Source organism: Bos indicus x Bos taurus, chromosome 14 (assembly GCF_003369695.1).
Source record: "Bos indicus x Bos taurus breed Angus x Brahman F1 hybrid chromosome 14, Bos_hybrid_MaternalHap_v2.0, whole genome shotgun sequence".
In the NCBI taxonomy this organism is placed as follows: Eukaryota; Metazoa; Chordata; class Mammalia; order Artiodactyla; family Bovidae; genus Bos; species Bos indicus x Bos taurus.
Genome location: NC_040089.1, coordinates 2116828 through 2131921, shown reverse-complemented (window position 1 = coordinate 2131921; position 15094 = coordinate 2116828).

Genomic DNA, 15094 nt, shown 5'->3' with positions numbered 1-15094 from the left:
TCAGTGCGTGTGGGATCTTCCCTCCACGGTCAGTTCCCTTAGAGCTCCTTTCACGTTTCCATGGTAACCATAGCCCCCTGGAGCGCTCACGGGCCTGCGTCCACAGCCTTTTTCCTTGCGTCCCCGCACCCCAGCACAGAAAGGGGCCCACTGAGTGCCATTGTCACAACAGGTACAGGAAGGCAGCTCAGCTCCCTCTCCTGCTGCGCTACCCCCGGCCCCACCGCAGACCCTCTGCCCAAGACGGCGGGGCGGTCCCTGCCTTCCAGAAATGGGCGTCACATGGCAGCGTGCCAGGGGTTCCTTGGTGAGATCTCAGGGGAGAGAAGGGGAGCAAAGCGACGCATGCTGGGCCCCATCTCTGCGCCGGGCGCGGACCTGTTACCCCTGTCACCACCCTGTTACCCCTCCTCATGTCATGGCGAGGTGGAGATGCTACTCTCCTATGCATGGCGACAAGCTGAACTTGGAGGAGTGTGGACTTGCGACGAGCCCTTCAGATGAGAACTGAATCTCACAGCTAGACAATTTGGTCTGAACCGGCACCTGATTCTGGAACAGCTCCATCACGTGATGCCAAGGGCCCTGGGGGATCTGCGATCAGGCTCACTCAACCTGGAAGGTGATGCTATGAGATGAAAACTGTCCTCTCCTCAAAATCACCTCTTGGAAGTTCCAGCACAGGTAACAACCAAGTTTAGAGAGACCAGGGTGCTTACACACAAGGGGCTTGCTTATCTTCCTAGGAAAACTAAACCCACATGAAACAGAACTCATGTGGCTAACGTCATAGGCCATGATAGAACTCAAATAGCACTTATTCAAAGAACTCAAATATTTGTTATGTTGTCTCTACTCCAAAAACCTGCCAAATTACTCCTTGTTTTCTCTGGACTTTGTATGGGCAGCCCAGATAAATATAACCCCAGATGATTTTTTTACTGAAATTCCCCAAGTAATTGCTTCCGTTTTTAGTTTCTACATAAAACTGTGTTTGCTGGACCCCAAGAGTGTGCTCAGGATAAAATTAGGTTGTGTGAAATTGAAAATATGGGGAAAACCAGACTATGGAAGCTTATAGTCTGGTTATGGGGAAAAATCAATTATATGAAGCAGATGACTTCTACTTACAGAATATGTTGTGCCAGACCAACATTCCCACAAATAATGGTCAGTAAAGCTGGGTAACACATAAGAGAAACTGCTGTTTGAAAGCATCAAATACACCCAAGACAGCCAAGATCATCCCCAGGAGGAGGGGGGCAGGGAACAGAGGAGGGAAGGGGACGCCTCCCTGCTCTGGGGACGTGTGTGATTTGCTGTTCAGGGCACAAAGTCCAAGCAGAGAATGCATGTCTCATGGGTCTGAAAAGATCACAGACAACTCAGGATCATCCAGGCAGTCAGGACTTGAGGGGCCAAAGTCTATGGGAAAAGAGAATTGCACAGATGTGATTCTACCATCTTGAACAAACATTTCTCTTGGAGAATTTGCCAAATCCCAAGCCCCAGGTGATTGTAAACACCTAGAAACCATGCCCAGAGCAACTGAGCAGGGCTCTGAAGCCAAGCAGGGCTTTGGAGTCTCAAAGAACTTGGGAGGAAACAACTGGGGAGAAAGAACCCTCACTCTGCGAGCAGAGGCCCCAATGGTGCAACAGACTGGAGTAAAGATGAGGCAGACAGAAGTTGGAGGAGCTGCAATCCCCGAGATAAGAGGGTTAAATTGTCTGTGTGCTCCATCCACCTGGCTTTTTCCCTGAGAGAATGTCCAGTCCACAGGACACAAGCTGAATCCAGTCAGATCAGAGCTCAAGAAGAAATCAGAAATCTTACTGGGCTAGAAAGTCAGATATCAAATTTAGTAACACCAGGGAGGCTGGAAACTGAAGGAGAAAGTCCTGGATTGCAGGAAGACACCCCAACACTGTGAGCTCCCAGCTGCCTCCCAGACTGCACAGACACAGGACAAGGCAACAGGAGCCTCGCCAAACAGTGAGCGAGAAGGCTGGAAGGCTGCAGCAGAGAATTCAACAGCTACAAAGACAGAAGTTACTATGGAGGGTGGGGACCTGAGGAGACCGTTCAAGGGCACAAACTTGAAAGTAGATAATGATAAGTCCTGGAGATCTAGCACACACCATAGTGATCATAGTCAACAAGACTGTATTCAAGTTAAGAGAAAAGATCTTAATGGTTCCTGCCACAAAAAATAAATGGTAATTATGTGACATGATAGGGGTGTTAGCTAACTACTGTGGTAATAATATTGCAATATATAAATGCATCGAGTCAACATGTTGTATATCTTAAATTGCACAATATTACATGTCAATTCTATTTCAATAAAACAGAAACAAAAATGATCAGAGCCGAGATGCAGTAGACATCTGTTAGGCAAGATTAAAAAAAAAAAAGTCATAAAAACAGATCCAGACATGAGAAAAGGACTTCACAATATCTATGATAACTATGTGAAAGTGTCTATCAGTAAAAATGTATATAATGAGTGAAGAGGTAAGGAATGTTTGAGAGAGCTATCAAAACTCTAAAAGCAAGTGGAAAACTCATTAGACTCTACAATAGAAAAGAGCATTGTACTTGAAGACAGGTTATTTGAGATGGAATAAATTAAACCATGGAGAACAAAAAAAACTGAATTTCATTCACCTGTGGAATAATATAAGTGATCTAACACATAAGGAACAGAGAATAAGAAGGAAAAAGTATTTAAATACACTTTATCTGAAATCTTCTAAAGGTAAGTAAGACCATCAGTCCAAGAAACTAGGTAAAATCAACCAAAATAAACACAAAGAAAGGCACAATTAGGCACACCCTAGCCAAACTGCTGAATCTCACAGCTAAAGGGAGACTCCCTGAGGCATTGAGAGGGGAAAATAGCAGCTGATATCTCCCAGAAACACTGAGGCAGGAAGACCAGGGAATGCCATCATTCAAAGTCAACCTAGAATTCTATAAGCAGCAAAATGCTCTTGAATATGAGGGTCAAAGAAAGATACTTCCATAGAAACGAATACAGAATTCACCAGTGCTCCTATCTTGGGGGGAAAAAAAAAATTCCTCCCATAAAAGGAAAAAAAAAAATGAGCATTGGAAATGCTAGCTCTGAAATGGTAAGCATGTGGGTAAAGAAGATGACTTTTCCCTTAAATTCTTGAAAAGCTGGTTGACAAATAATAGTCAAAAGAGATGACAGAGTTAGAATATCACCTTCCACACCCATGGATGAGTTAGGAGGGCTCGGCATTAGAAATAAGGCTGTTCACATGACAAAGAGATAGAATCAGAAATAATGTGCCTCTTGCTGTCTGGCCAAACACCAAATAGCATCTTACGAAAGGGATTAAGCTTGAGTCTGACCCAGCCTCTGGATCCAGCAGCCAATATGCAGAAAGTATAAAGACAGAGGAATACACGGAGAATGCTATCGGCAAAATCCAGACTGCCGGCAAGTCTGCAAGTCAAAGGAACCCGGCTTCCCCATAGATAATGGTGAGGAGCCGAAAGAAGTAGGGGGGACTTGCAGGATGAAAGAAACTTAAAGGACGTGTCATATTTTTAAATTGAGCAAAAGTAAGCCGCAATGTCCAGGGATTCACCTTTGAATGATAAAGCTTTTTTTTTTTTTTTTTTTAATTTAAAAAACGTAATTGCAATGAAAATCAGGATAGTGGTACTTGTAGGGATGTGGAGGGGAGTAGAGGGGCTTTGGTTGAGGTGAGGCTTATGGGCAGAGCTCCCAGGATGGGCAACACAGCTCTGTTTCTTGAACTCAGGGTGATTATCGGGGTGTTTGCCTAGGAATACTTTGTAAATCATGTATGTGATTTTTTTTTTGTTTCTGAGTTTTAAAATATAAAAGTATTTTAAAAATAAAGCAACGCTTTGAAGCAAAAATAATAATTTAGTGTGATGGTTTAAAGTGAAAGTTTCTCAGTCACCTCTGACTCTTTGAGACCCCATGGACTATACAGCCCCTGGAATTCTCCAGGCCAGAATACTGGAGTGGGTAGCCTTTCCCTTCTCCAGGGGATCGTCCCAACCCAGAGGTCAAACCCAGGCCTCCTGCACTGCAGGTGGATTCTTTCCCAGCTGAGCCACGAGGGAAGCCCAGTGGTTTAAAAAGTATGTGGAAATAAGATGACAGTGCATGCATGCCGTCGACTTTAAAAAAATGCACAATGTGTGGGTCCCGAGTAAAGTTTTATTTGGGGCAAAATGAGGCGTGCAGCCTGGGAGACAGCACCTGAGAGAGCTCTGAGAGACTGCTCCCAAGAGGCAGGTGGGGGAGGTCAATACGTTCCCGTGATGGGGGAGTGCATGCAATCAGGCACATACTTTTGTAGAACGTTTCTGTGGGTCTCATGAAGCTTCTGCTAGTCACCAGAAACAATCATCACCATTAAGGATTTTGTTGCTTTAGCTACGAGGAGACACAAATTTGGGCTCATAAAATCAGTTCCTGAGAATATCTATCTGAAGACCTGTCCTGCCTGTTTTCCCTCATTCCTGCTCTCCTCCCTGAGCTCCCCTGGGGTGTTGGAAGTCAGCAGCTGCAGCGTCACATGATTTAATCCTTGTCGGTAAATGACAAGTGCCCACAAAAGGCCAATTTGTAGCTGACAATGCAGTGAGGGAACTGCTGAGCTGCTTGAGGCTGGAGAAAGACGGACCCTTGAGAATTAGAACAAGTCCCCATGTCCACACAGGGCAGGGGGTATTGGGCTCATCTCTCCTCTCATTCCAATAGTCAGACAGCAAGACCTCGTAACGCAAGGGCTCAGGTATTCGGGAAGTCTTGCTCAGGAGTAATTATTCTTCTCAGGAGTAATTATTATTATGCCTCAGGAGTATTATTGCTCAGGGAATAATTATCTCACACCGAAGGGTGACTCTGATCCAACCTAATGAATCTTAGGAAAGGTCTTAAAAGGGCAGAAATATTCCCAAGGAACTCAATTAGATCCCATGGTAATGCTCAAGAACACTGTTAGAAACACAAAAATATCCAGGACCCAACAAGATAAAATTCACAGTATTTGCTATCCGGTCAACTTCCCGCGTATGTGAAGCAGAAGGAAAATATGACCCAAGATGATGAGAAAAAGTATTCAATAGAAAGTACCGTAGAATTGACACAGATTGTTGCAGTGATAGGCAAGGACGTGAAATGGCTCTTGGAACTATATTCCACACGTTCAAAAAGATAAAGATGGAACATATTAAGGAATGACATGGAAAATGTGAAAGGACCCAGATTGAACCTCTAGACATGCACACAGCATGTAGACTTAAAAAAGGAAAAACAACAATGAAAAGATGCTTAGAAGACAGGCATCAAAAAGCAACATAAGCACAAACGTTATCAGTAATTACTTTAAATTTAAATTTTCTCAACACATCAATCAGGAGACAGAGGTTTTCAGGTTGGATGCAGAAAGAAAGACCCAACTTGATGCTGTCTGCAAAAGCTCACTCTAAATATAAAGACACAATAGGATAAAAGTAAAATGATAGAAAATGGTCTACTGAACTAGCCTTTATGGAAAAAAAAGGCATGAGGGGGCTGGAGGGGCTACAAGAATATCAGACAACATAGATTTCAGAGTGAGGAATGTTAGTATGGATTTAAAAATTCATCTTGAATGATAAAGGTTTTGATTCATCATGAGAACATAATAATCTTAAATGTCAATGCACTTAATAACAGCAACTCAGAATGCATGAAGCCAAAATGCATAGAAACACAGGGAAACAGACAAACCACAAAAATGTTGAGACTTAAACACCTGTTTTTCAATAATTGATGGATTAAGTGCGGCAAATCAGTAAAGACATTAAACCCTTAAAAAAATTGTTTTGACTTTTTATTTTGTATTGCGGTATAGCCAATTAACAATGTTGTGATAGCTTCAGGTGAACAACCAGGACCCAGTCATACGTAGATAAGGACGTGAGAAGCTCTGAACAGCACTGCTAACCAAGGTGACCTGACTGACGTTTATGAAGCACGTTCTTTTCAAGTGCGCGTGGAGCTTTACCAAGGCAGACTGTATTCCGGCCATTAAGACAAGATCTCAATCCATTAAAAAGGAATCAGGTCATAGACAGTGTGTTCTGTGACCACGATAGACTTAAATTGGAAATCAATAGGAAAAAGGTTTCTGGAAAGTCCCCAAATATTTAGAATCCAAGCAACACTCTTGTAAGTGGATCCATGCATCAACAAAGAAACCCAAAGGAAATTAGAAAGTATTTTGAACTGGATGAAAATTAAAATAGAATGTATCAGAATTTGTAAAATGTCACTAAAACAGTAGGTTGGGAGAAATTCAGAGGGTTAAGGACCATTATTCAAAGAGAAGTTTCAAATCAAAGCTCTGTGCTTTTACCTTAAAGAGTCCGTAGAGGAGCAAACAGAACTGAAATTAAGCAGGTTAGGAGACACTCAAGATTAGGGCAGAAATCATGCAATAGAGGAGAGAAGAACAATAGAGAAGATCAATGAGGCAAAGCTGGGTTTTTTTGTTTTCTTTTTTTGTCTGAGAAGATCATTAAAATTGGTAATTCTCTAGCTAGATTGAATAGAAAAAAAGATATTCACCATAAACTTCAGAAATGACAAAGGTGACCTCATTACAGTCTGAGTAGATATTAAAAGGCTAATGAGGACATCTTACAAACTTTATTCCAATAAATGCATGATAACTTAGGTAAAATTCACAACCTCTTTAAATACACAAGCAACCATGGTTGCCTGAAGAGCAAATAACTAACTGGCATGACCCTTAAATTATTGAAAGAAAATGAATTTGTACTTGAAAACTTTTCCACAAAGAAAATTCTTATGATTTTTACCAAGGTGCCCCCACAGTATGGTGGGGAAAACCAGTCTTTCCAATAAATGATGCCCTGTTAATTGGATGTTGATACATGAAAAAAACGGAGAAGGCAACGTCACCCCACTGCAGTACTCTTGCCTGGAAAATCCCATGGATGGAGGAGCCTGGTGGGCTGCAGTCCATGGGGTCGCTAGGAGTCGGACACGACTGAGCGACTTCACTTTCACTTTTCACTTTCATGCATTGGAGAAGGAAATGGCAACCCACCCCAGTGTTCTTGCCTGGAGAATCCCAGGGGCAGGGGAGCCTGGTGGGCTGCCGTCTCTGGGGTCGCACAGGGTCGGACACGACGGAAGCAACTTAGCAGCAGCAGCAGCACACGAAAAAAAAAAAAGAGTTGGCCATCACCTCACATTACATCAAAGTTATCCAAAAACCACTCAAAATACCGGTTCAGAGTTAGATTTTAGACCTAACTGTGAAAAGTAGAACAAAAAAGGCCAAGAAATGACACAGGCCTCCTCCTCATAGAGCTCAAGGTGGTTGCTATTTGATTAGAATTAAGAATTTATGTCCATCAAAAGACTCAGAACAAATTTAAAAGAGAACTTCTTTAAATCAACAGGGAACATACAAACAACCCAGTTTTTTAAAATGACAAATAGCTTGAACAGGAACTTCACGAGGATATAACTCTGAATTGGGCCATGAACAAGAGTGTGTAATCTCATTAGGCTCCAAGAAAATGTATGTTAAAATCATAGAACAGCAGTCCCACCATAACGGCTGAATTTTTATAATGTGAAGAGGCTAAATGTCAGCAAAGATGTGAAGTAGCTAAAAACACACAGCCAGCAGGAGCATAAATTGGTACAACCACTTTGAAGCAGTGTTCACCAGGATCCAATGAAGTTGAGTCCAACCCCTCTTTTCATGACCCATTAATTCCACTCCTTGACACTGACCCAACAGAAATGCTGTAGGTATTCATCCAAAGACCTGCACATGGAGATTTATTACAGTTCTAATGATGATAACTCAGCAGTGGCCACAGGATTGGAAAAGGTCAGTTTTCATTCCAATCCCAAAGAAAGGCAATGCCAAAGAATGCTCAAACTACCGCACAATTGCACTCATCTCACACGCTAGTAGAGTAATGCTCAAAATTCCCCAAGCCAGGCTTCAGCAATATGTGAACTGTGAACTTCCAGATGTTCAAGCTGGTTTTAGAAAAGGCAGAGGAACCAGAAATCAAATTGCCAACATTCGCTGGATCATGGAAAAAGCAAGAGAGTTCCAGAAAAACATCTATTTCTGCTTTCTTGACTATGCCAAAGCCTTTGCCTGTGTGGATCACAATAAACTGTGGAAAATTCTGAAGGAGATGGGAATACCAGACCACCTGACCTGCCTCTTGAGAAACCTATATGCAGGTCAGGAAGCAACAGTTAGAACTGGACATGGAACAGACTGGTTCCAAAGAGGAAAAGGAGTACGTCAAGGCTGTATATTGTCACCCTGCTTATTTAACTTATATGCAGAGTACATCATGAGAAAAGCTGGACTGGATGAAGCACAAGCTGGAATCAAGATTGCTGGCAGAAATATCAATAACCTCAGATATGCAGATGACACCACCCTTATGGCAGAAAGTGAAGAAGAACTAAAGAGCCTCTTGATGAAAGTGAAAGAGGAGAGTGAAAATGTTGGCTTAAAGCTCAACATTCAGAAAACTAAGATCATGGCATCTGGTCCCATCACTTCATGGCAAATAGATAGGGAAACAGTGGAAACTGTGTCAGACTTTATTTTTTGGGGCTCCAAAATCACTGCAGATGATTATTGCAGCCATGAAATTAAAAGATGCTTACTCCTTGGAAGGAAAGTTATGACCAACCTACATAGTATATTGAAAAGCAGAGACATTACTTTGCCAACAAAGGTCCGTCTAGTCAAGGCTATGGTTTTTCCAGTGGTCATGTATGGATGTGAGAGTTGGACTGTGAAGAAAGCTGAGCACCGAAGAATTGATGCTTTTGAACTGTGGTGTTGAAGAAGACTCTTGAGAGTCACTTGGACTTCAAGGAGATCCAACCAGTCCATCCTAAAGGAGATCAGTCCTGGGTGTTCATTGGAAGGACTGACGCTGAAGCTGAAACTCCTATACTTTGGCCACCTCGTGTGAAGCGTTGACTCATTGGAAAAGACTCTGATGCTGGGAGGAATTAGGGGCAGGAGGAGAAGGGGATGACAGAGGATGAGATGGCTGGATGGCATCACTAACTCGATGGACGTGAGTTTGGGTGAACTCCGGGAGTTGGTGATGGACAGAGAGGCCTGGCGTGCTGCGATTCACGGGGTCGCAATGAGTCGGACACGACTGAGCAACTGAACTGAACTGAACCGAATGATGATAACCAAAAAATCAGTAATGATCATATTGCCCGTCAATTTTAAAATGTATAATAAATGTTAATATAGTCATACACAAATAATACAGCCATAAATAGAGGAATATTGCTACCGTCAACAGCATGGAGGATTCACAAACATAATGTTGGAAGGAGCCAGACCCAAAAGAGTACCTAGTACATGATGCAATCTATATGAAGTTCTAAAGTTCTAGGCTGGTGTACAGTATTGGAAGTTAGAATGGCGGGGTAGTCTTTGAGGCGTGGTAATGGGAGGGAAGACTGTAAGGATCTATTTCTCGACCTGGCTGGTGGTTTCCTGGATGAGTTAACCCTGTAAAGTCTCATCAGCCTGTCCACTCATGACTCCTGCATCTTTCTGAGTGAATGTTCTACCTGCATAAAATGCCAGAGAGGGTTATGAAGTACACAACAGCAGAATTAAAACTGTGTGGTGTTGGGGCCGCGTGAGGGGCAGTGTACCTGCTGGAACCAGGAGATCTGAGTTCAGATGCCAGCTCCGCCGTGTCTGAGCCCGAAACCATGCTGAAGTTTTTTCAGCTTCCTCACCTTCGATGGCCCCGTCTTTCTGCCCCATTACAGGGTGGTTTGGGGGTTAATAGGTGATCTAACTGTGCACCTGGTTCAAGACCTCGTTCACAGCAGATGTGCAGAGAATATCAGTGGTGCTGGGCATTGGTTGTCAACATGGGCTCCGGAGTCAGACTGCCAGGTTTGAATCCAGACTCCTCCACTTATGGCAGTCTGACCCTGAGGAAGTTATGTGACATCCCCGTCCTGTCTCCTCATCTGTAAACTGAGGAAAAGATTAGTTAAGACTTAGCACATAGAGCATGCCATGTATCTGGTTGCAACTACTATGAATATTTCTATTACTAGTTGATACTGGAGCTTGGAGAAGGGAAATTCTCATCAGCAGGAGGAAAGATTCCCAGGGAGGCTGGGCTTCAGGTGGCTTTGCCAGGATGAACATGCTTTGGAGTATCTTGAAAAAAAGAAAGTGAAGTCACTCAGTTGTGTCCAACTCTGTGACCCCAGGGACTCTAGCCTGCCAGGGTCCTCCATCCATGGGATTTTCCAGGCAAGAATACCGGAGTGGGTTGCCATTTCCTTCTCCAAGGAATCTTTGCGACCCAGGGATCAAACCCAGACCTCCCGTATTGTAGGCAGACTCTTTATCATCTGAATCACCCGGGAAGTACCTACAAGTACCTAAGATGCTCCGGAGCATCTTACATCAGTTGAAACAGGGCTTCTTTGGTTCACTCCCTAGCCCCCTGCCCCATTACCTAAATAGGATCCCCCACCAAGACAGTCAAAGACTCAACATGAAGTCCAGCCCTAAGCAACTGTCCCCACTTTCCACGGAAGAAACTGCTGCCCCAGGGGCTCAGGGTACCATCCAGGGTTCGGGGGGTCTGAGGAGGACATGGGTCAAGTCTCTCCTTCTCTGCTCCCCAAGCACCCAGGTTCCCAGAGCTGTCGTCCTCCTTCGAGGACTGGAGGAGAAGGCCTCAGGGGACACGCATTCCTGAGGCTCTCTGACGTGCCCGCTGCGGAAAGGGTGAACCCCAGCCACAGAAGCGGGGGATGCGCCTCCTTCAGATGAGAACGCCGACGGCCGCACGCCGCCTCCCCCACGCCTCTTCGCCGTCGCACTTTTCTGCAGCGAGCACAGGAGCTAATGGGCTTTTACAGCTTTTACATCCAACACACTAATTATAGTTCAAAGAACCATGTGCAGATTCCAACATTCTTCTTTTACCACGTTTCCCGATCTCCGTGAAGAACTAATTAAAAACTTTTTTTTTTTTCTGTTGTCGCTTGTCTGACAGTTTTGCCAATTTGCAGCTTGACGTGCAGAGCTAATTAGAAGTGAAGGCCATCAGCAGATGCCCACGTCTGAGGTGCGGGGGCCCGGGAGGACGTGCCTCTGAGAAACGGGTATATCAGACAGATCAGCTCTGGGGGGTCCAGTAAACACTTAGGGGGCTGCTCTTTGTGGGCAAGGACCTGGGCTGTGGCAGAGAAGGAGGCTGATGTGGTCCAACCTAGGAGCTTAGGTCGCAATCTCCCAGAGACGTGGGGCCCGGGTCCATCACGTGTGGGTGTGATGGACGTCATTCTGGCCCCCACCAGGACGCTGCACAGGTGATGTCGAGGCCCTTGGAAGTGAAAAAGCCAGGTTGCTGTCTCCCCAACTTCTTGCAGCCACGCTGCAATGCGGAGACTGCCATCCCCCCCTGCAGATGGAGAACATCTGCTCAGGGGACAGGAGCTGACGGTGCCCCTCCCGGTGGAGCAGCATCGCAGGGCTGGGGAGGACGCCTGGCCTGTGTCACAGGAGCCCTGCTGCGGTGGTTTCTCCTCCAGGACACTGCCCATCCTCTCTGCATGCGACAGACCAGAGATCGCAGCGTCTCGCTGTCTTTGTATTAATAAAAGGCGGATTCTGAGCTTGGTGTGAGGAGGAGGCGTGCAGTCCAGTCCTGTACAAGCCTTTCTGCCCTCGCTGTCAGCACCAGCCTCGGGCCCTGGGAGCGCAGGGTCGCCAGTGACAGCTCAGAGCCCCTCATGGTCCCTCCTCCAGCTGCCCCCAGATGCCTGGCATTCTGCCGTCCCTCTCGCTCACTGGGAAAAGGCCACAGTGAAGATAGTAACACTCGTTCACCACGTAATATCTGAGTGAACCCACCTTCAGCCTGAGCAGAGCTACAGGGAAACTGGAGCAAGAAGGCCTGGCCTTGCCTGCCCTCGAAGAGCTGATAGAAGAGAGGGTACGCTGACACACCCTGGTGATGGCTCCACTGAACTGGGTTCTGAGACGGGGAGCTTGGGCCGTGTCGTTCCTGAAGGGTGCCAGGGAGGGAGAGAGCCGTTTGGGAAGAGTGATCGTTGGTCAGGCAGGAGAGGGTTCATCGTGCCTGGGAAACAGTCTCTCTGGGGTGGGATGTGCGGGTCAGATGAACTTGGCAGGTGAGAATGGCCTGCTTGTCAAGATCCCTAGCTTAGGTTTGTTCTAGAAGCAATGGGGAAAAAAAAAACAAAACTGAAGGCCTTTAAGCTGTGACGCTGGCATAAGATGCGCGGTTGAAAGGCCTCTCTGGCCTTGGGGAGGGGATAAGCTCAAGGGAATAAAACTGGAGTTGGGAGGGGGTGGCGAGGAGGTGGTCACCGTGGTCTGGATGGGGCCCGGGCTGGCCTTGCCCAGGGTGGAGGCAGCGGGCTGAAGACAAGTGGATGGATTCTTTAAACATTTCAGAGGTCGATGTGATGTAGTGAGGGGCTGATGCGGGCATGAGGGAGAAGGAGGAGACCCAGGTTTCTGAACTGGGCAACTAAATGGATGGGAGCGGATGGGATTGGGAGTTTCAGGTGAAGAACGAGGACAATGAAAACATGAACTGGAATCTCGGCAAGCAGCCCTGGGCCCCCAGGGCAAGAGGCACGTTCGTGTGTTCCGTCCTGCCCCCACGGGTTTCCTTCTTTTTCCTCTGAATCCAGGCTTCATTTTGTCCCTTTGGGTACTGCCTTCTGGCCTAGTTAAGACAGTCCTCAGGAGTCTCATAAATGCCCTTTTGTTTTAGAAAACATCTGGTCCTTTTTGTGAGTGGAATTTAGGAAAAGCAGTTACTGGTGAGTCCCCGCCTCCGTGGGTGGGTAGGATTTATGCAAACCTGATTTGGAAGAGATTGGGCTGGATGGCATTTGCTGGTTTGGGGGCCAAGAGTATGTGAGCCTCATCCAGCCAACCTCTTCCTCATCAACCCAACAAGATTCTCAAGGAAGTTATCATCACAGACTGAATGAAATCACCGAGTCAGCTGCTCTTGACCCACAGAATGGCAATTTCATGGGGCTCAACCCACAGAAGCAGGGAGGCCCTGCAGGTCTCTCTCATAAGTGTGGATACAGACAAACACACAGGCCCCACTGAGGCCAGGCTGCCTCCCCCCTAAGCCCCTGGAGCCTCATCTCTCTCTCTATCCAAATAAGTTTGCAAAGAGAGGGGTCTGGTCATGTGGCAGTTAACACCTTAACCTAACTCTGATAAGCTGGGGCCTGTGAGCAACATTTTTTTGTGTGTGTGGGAAGGAGGAAAGAAAGCTAAGGGGGAGGGCCAAGAAATCCTTCCCCTTAGAACCACCCAATCCTGTGCTCACTTCAGTAGCACATATACTAGAATCACCCAATCATGCCAGTTGACGGGGACGTCCATTGTGGCAACTCATGGAATGCCTGCATTATAGATACTGAAAGAATCTTAATTTAGAATGAGGTTCCCTGATTGATTGGTCACACACACACACAAAATACCACTGGCTGAGACCTTGATGACCAACCACCTCTGGTGTAGAAGGTCCTCTGCAGGTTAGCTCTACCTGCTTGAGTTTGTTTCATCCATTAAGAAGCAGCTGCCAAGATGAGATTCAATGTGCAGGGCATTTTTTGTGGGGGAAATGAGTGTGAAGAATCAAGGAAGGAGATTGAAAAAAATGAAGGCAGGTGGACCCCTCAGCTCTCTTGCAGATTTGACACCTGTAAAGAAAAATATGGGGGTGGGAGGCTTGGATGACGGGTACCAGCACAGTGGTACCAGCAGAGCCTCTGTGGGGTCCTTCAGTCAGTGGTGGTCCCTGCGGCAGGAGCAGCACGTGTTAGGGCCACCATTCCATGTACCTGGAAAGGTCTCACTGATTGTCACAGCATATAAATCACTGGGTTAGACAGAAGTAATTCAATAAGGCGAAAAGCACTGCTGCTATTTAGTATGGAAAGGGACTAAGCTTATGTGCACTGCGTGAAAACTTATTCTTTTGATGTGAGTTTGACGCCCTGCATAAACCTTCTTCTGTGTTTCCCACGATCCACACAAGCTGTAGCTTCTCCAAGCTCTTCCAGCCTGGCAGACTGACTCCTGTCTTTGTCTCGTCCCCTGTTGACTACAGGAAAACCATTAAGGAAGGAGATGGGACAAACGATATGTCCCGCAGTGGGCGGTTAAGCATGCAAGTGGACAAGGGCATGTAGTTAGACGTGGATTCAAATACTGACCCTGCCCTTCCCTCTCCCAGCTGTCCATGCTTGGACACTCTCTAAACCGTCTACATTGGAAAAAGACAACGTTTCTGGTACTCACCTTGCCAGGTGGCCATGAGAATCATGTGATATCACCTGTAAACACTGCCTAGCAATGTGCCTGGCATGTCGTGGGCTCTGTGTAAAAAACCAGCCTCTCCTACCCTATTTCCCTTTCCTCTGTGTCCCACCCTCTCCAGTACAGATGAAATACAATAAATTGAGTGATGTTTATGATTTATGACTAGTAAAATAGCAATTAAACGTATAGGCTGATGTGGTTAAATTTGACACCACAAATCGTGTTTGAATACCTCTGGACACGTGAGTGTGCTCTTGTTCTGTTCTTGCTTAGTTGCTAAATCGTGTCTGACTCTTTTGTGGCTCCAAGGACTCCTCTGTCCACGGGATTTCCCAGGCAAGAATAGTGGAGTGATTGCCATTTCCCTCTCCAGGGGATCTTTCAACTCAGGGATCAAACCTGCATCGCCTGCTTGGCAGGCGGATTCTTTACCCTCCGAGTGTAGTCTCAGCTGGACGCTAAGTCACTTTCAGCACCAGGGACAGCCACTTGGGCACTGAGGGACATTGTGGGTCCTGGGGGCAGGGCTGAATGAAATTCTCTCAGCACTTTATTTGTCTCTTTCTTGGGGTCACTCCACAATATCTTGCCTCCATCTCTTACATCATCAAACTTCTCCATTCTACTGAATCATA